General features: G+C 43.9%; 1 protein-coding gene across 2 annotated transcripts in view; it reads right to left on the reverse strand.

Moving 5' to 3' along the window:
• The window catches only part of LOC127913835 (beta-synuclein-like), a 42,545-nt gene that overhangs the window by 11,390 nt on the left and 26,155 nt on the right, over positions 1–5,000 (reverse strand). The window lies entirely within an intron of this gene.

Genomic DNA, 5,000 nt, shown 5'->3' on the forward strand with positions numbered 1-5,000 from the left:
TTCCCCAGTTCTACTGGTTAGATTCCCCAGTTCTACTGGTTAGATTCCCCAGTTCTAGTGGTGAGATTCCCCAGTTCTACTGGTTAGATTCCCCTCTACTGGTTAGATTCCCCAGTTCTACTGGTTAGATTCCCCAGTTCTACTGGTTAGATTCCCCAGTTCTACTGGTTAGATTCCCCAGTTCTACTGCTTAGATTCCCCTCCACTGGTTAGATTCCCCAGTTCTACTGGTTAGATTCCCCAGTTCTACTGGTTAGATTCCCCAGTTCTACTGGTTAGATTCCCCTCCACTGGTTAGATTCCCCAGTTCTACTGGTTAGATTCCCCTCTACTGGTTAGATTCCCCAGTTCTACTGGTTAGATTCCCCGGTTCTACTGGTTAGATTCCCCTCTACTGGTTAGATTCCCCAGTTCTACTGGTTAGATTCCCCTCCACTGGTTAGATTCCCCAGTTCTACTGGTTAGATTCCCCAGTTCTACTGGTTAGATTACCCAGTTCTACTGGTTAGATTCCCCCAGTTCTACTGGTTAGATTCCCCTCTACTGGTTAGATTCCCCAGTTCTACTGGTTAGATTCCCCAGTTCTACTGCTTAGACTCCCCAGTTCTACTGGTTAGATTCCCCCAGTTCTACTGGTTATATTCCCCTCTACTGGTTAGATTCCCCAGTTCTACTGGTTAGATTCCCCTCTACTGGTTAGATTCCCCAGTTCTACTGGTTAGATTCCCCAGTTCTACTGGTTAGATTCCCCAGTTCTACTGGTTAGATTCCCCAGTTCTACTGGTTAGATTCCCACATCTACTGGTTAGATTCCCCTCCACTGGTTAGATTCCCCAGTTCTACTGGTTAGATTCCCCAGTTCTACTGGTTAGATTCCCCAGTTCTACTGGTTAGATTCCCCAGTTCTACTGGTTATATTCCCCTCTACTGGTTAGATTCCCCAGTTCTACTGGTTAGATTCCCCTCTACTGGTTAGATTCCCCAGTTCTACTGGTTAGATTCCCCAGTTCTACTGGTTAGATTCCCCTCTACTGGTTAGATTCCCCAGTTCTACTGGTTAGATTCCCCTCCACTGGTTAGATTCCCCAGTTCTACTGGTTAGATTCCCCAGTTCTACTGGTTAGATTCCCCAGTTCTACTGGTTAGATTCCCCAGTTCTACTGGTTAGATTCCCCAGTTCTACTGGTTAGATTCCCCAGTTCTACTGGTTATATTCCCCAGTTCTACTGGTTAGTTTCCCCAGTTCTACTGGTTAGTTTCCCCAGTTCTACTGGTTTGATTCCCCTCTACTGGTTAGATTCCCCAGTTTTACTGGTTAGATTCCCCAGTGCTACTGGTTAGATTCCCCAGTTCTACTGGTTAGATTTCCAAGTTCTACTGGTGAGATTCCCCTCTACTGGCTAGTTTCCCCAGTTCTACTGGTTAGATTCCTCAGTTCTACTGCTTAGATTTCCCAGTTCTACTGGTGAGATTCCCCCTCTACTGGTTAGATTCCCCAGTTCTACTGGTGAGATTCCCCAGTTCTACTGGTGAGATTCCCCAGTTCTACTGGCTAGTTTCCCCAGTTCTACTGGTTAGATTCCCCAGTTCTACTGGTTAGATTTCCCAGTTCTACTGGTTAGATTCCCCCTCTACTGGTTAGATTCCCCAGTTCTACTGGTTAGATTCCCGGTTCTACTGGTTAGATTCCCCTCTACTGGTTAGATTCCCCAGTTCTACTGGTTAGATTCCCCTCCACTGGTTAGATTCCCCAGTTCTACTGGTTAGATTCCCCAGTTCTACTGGTTAAATTCCCCAGTTCTACTGGTTAGATTCCCCCAGTTATACTGATTAGATTCCCCTCTACTGGTTAGATTCCCCAGTTCTACTGGTTAGATTCCCCAGTTCTACTGGTGAGATTCCCCTCTACTGGCTAGTTTCCCCAGTTCTACTGGTTAGATTCCCCAGTTCTACTGGTTAGATTTCCCAGTTCTACTGGTGAGATTTCCCTCTACTGGCTAGTTTCCCCAGCTCTACTGGTTAGATTCCCCTCTACTGGTTAGATTCCCCAGTTCTACTTTTAAGATTCCCCAGTTCTACTGGTTAGATTCCCCAGTTCTACTTTTAAGATTCTCCAGTTCTACTGGTTAGATTCCAGTAGAACTGGAAGTGCATGTGTGCGTGTGTTGTGTTGGGATTCTTTACTTGAAAAAGTAGTTTCTTCCATATGATTTGACAGATGTAACAAAAGTAGTTTATTCCATATTACTCAATATATAAAACAAGATGGCGCCGACAGACATGGCAGCTTTGCTTCTTGCTCCAAAGAAAATTTGCAGCATTTATTATTATTATTATTATTATTATTTTTGGTATTTCTTACATCATACAGCCGTAAGTAACTTTGGGATATCAGAGTGGCGATATTACTCGCTAATGTTCAGTCTCTGGACAATAAAGTAGACGAGCTCAGGGCGAGGATCTCCTTCTAGAGAGACATCAGGGACTGTAACATGCTCTGTTTAACAGAATCATGGCTCTCTCTGGATATACTGTCCCCATCCATACAGCCAGCTGGGTCCTCAGTACATCTCTCTACAGATATACTGTCCCCATCCATACAGCCAGCTGGGTTCTCAGTACATCGTGCAGAAAAGAATAAAGAACTCTCCTGGAAGAAGAAGTCGGTGGTGTTGTCAGGGAAATTGCAAGATCATGTTATAATGCTTGTATTGCATTATAATGGTTGTTTTATTCGACAGAATAGAGTGTTCTGTTAACTATTGTGTGTGTGTTCCACTGAGGATTGGGCCTCTATGAGATAACACTGACAGAGGAGATTTACGATGTCTTTGGGTGATAAAACCTAAAGAGCATTCCAGATAACATGAGTTAATGTTTCTGCTCTATATGGTACCAGGAAGAGACGGTTCCCGTTTGGAGTCGGAGGGCCAGACACCGGTCTCTATACAATGAAAACTGTTGACACAGACACATATAGCGCCTTCTATGTATTATAGATATCTTTCATATAGATCTTAACCTTGTGACCCATTCTATGTATCTGTTGTTCATCATGTCGGTTGGAAGGGGAGTATCTTGGCTATAAAACATCTTTGTACTTTTGTTTTATCACTCTCAACGGTTCATTAAAAAACGGTGAATCGTTGACAAGTCATTGCTATTGCAAAGCTCTTATTATTAAAGATGTAATTTAAGTATAACTCTGACTGGTGTGATACGTTTGTCTCTCCTAATTTGATAATACAGAAATAAATCACCACAGTGTATGTTTCATGATTTAACTACTCATGGTGTGATCGTGATAACGTACAGAAACTCAAGTCCTTTTTTTCATCCTGACCAAGAATACCTCACAATCAAATGCAGACCGTATTACCTCCCAATATAATTATCTTTGGTTATAGTCACAACTGGGTCCTGGACTTCCTGATGGGCCGCCCCCCAGGTGGTGAAGGTAGGAAACAACACCTCCACTACACTGATCCTCAACACAGGGGCACCACAAGGGTTCGTGCTCAGCCCCCTCCTGTCGTCCCTTTTTAGCCACAAATGCGTGGCCAAGCACGCCTCCAACTCAATCATCAAGTTATCAGACGACACAACAGTAGTAGACCTGATTACCAACAATGAAGAGACAGCCTACAGGGAAGAGGTGAGGGCCCTGCCATAACCGCTCACTCAACGTCAACAAAGCGAAAGAGCTGATCGTGGACTTCAGGAAACAGCAGAGAGAGCAACCCCCTATCCACATCGACAGGACCACAGTGGAGAGCGTGGGAAGCTTAAATTTCCTCGGCATACACATCACTAACAAACTGAAATGGTCCACCCACACAGATAGTGTCGCGAGGAAAGGGGCAACAGCAACAACCTCAGGAGGCTCATTAACTTTTACAGATGCAAAATTGAGAGCATCCTGTCGGGCTGTACCACCCGCAACCACAGGGATCTCCAGAGGGTAGTGAGGTCTGCACAACACATCACCAGGGGTAATCTACCAGCCCTCCAGGACACATACACCACCTGATGTCACAGGAAGGCCATAAAGATCATCAAGGACAACAACCACCCGAGCCACTGCCTGTTCACCCCTCTATCATCTAGAAGGCGAGGTCAGTACAGTTGCATCAAAGCAGGGACCGAGAGACTGAAAAACAGCTTCTATCTCAAGGCCATCAGACTGTTAAACAGCCATCACTAACACAGAGAGGCTGCTTCCCTATATACATGGACTTGAAATCACTGGCCACTGTAATAATTGAACACTTAATAATGTTTACACATTTTGCATTACTGATTTCATATGTATATACTGTATTCTATTCTATTCTAATGTATTTTAGTCTATGCTGTTCCGACATCGCTCATCCAAATATTTATATATTCTTAATTCCACTTCAGATTTGTGTGTATTGTTGTGAAATAATAATAATAATAATATATGCCATTTAGCAGACGCTTTTATCCAAAGCGACTTACAGTCATGCGTGCATACATTCTACGTATGGGTGGTCCCGGGGATCGAACCCACTACCCTGGCGTTACAAGCGCCATGCTCTACCAACTGAGCTGAAGGAAATTGTTAGATATTGTTGGATGCATTGTTAAATAGTACTGTACTGATGGAGCTAGGAACTGTACACCTGCAGTAACATCTGCTAAATATGTATATGTGACCAATAACATTTTATTTTATTTTATTTGAATGTAAACCATCGCAATCAACAACTTCCTGTCTGCTCGTTTGTTTCCTGTCTGCTCGTTTGTTTCCTGTCTGCTCGTTTGTTTCCTGTCTGCTCGTTTGTTTCCTGTCTGCTCCTTTGTTTCCTGTCTGCTCCTTTGTTTCCTGTCTGCTCCTTTGTTTCCTGTCTGCTCCTTTGTTTCCTGTCTGCTCCTTTGTTTCCTGTCTGCTCCTTTGTTTCCTGTCTGCTCGTTTGTTTCCTGTCTGCTCGTTTGTTTCCTGTCTGCTCCTTTGTTTCCTGTCTGCTCCTTTGTTT

This window comes from Oncorhynchus keta, chromosome 30 (assembly GCF_023373465.1).
Source record: "Oncorhynchus keta strain PuntledgeMale-10-30-2019 chromosome 30, Oket_V2, whole genome shotgun sequence".
In the NCBI taxonomy this organism is placed as follows: Eukaryota; Metazoa; Chordata; class Actinopteri; order Salmoniformes; family Salmonidae; genus Oncorhynchus; species Oncorhynchus keta.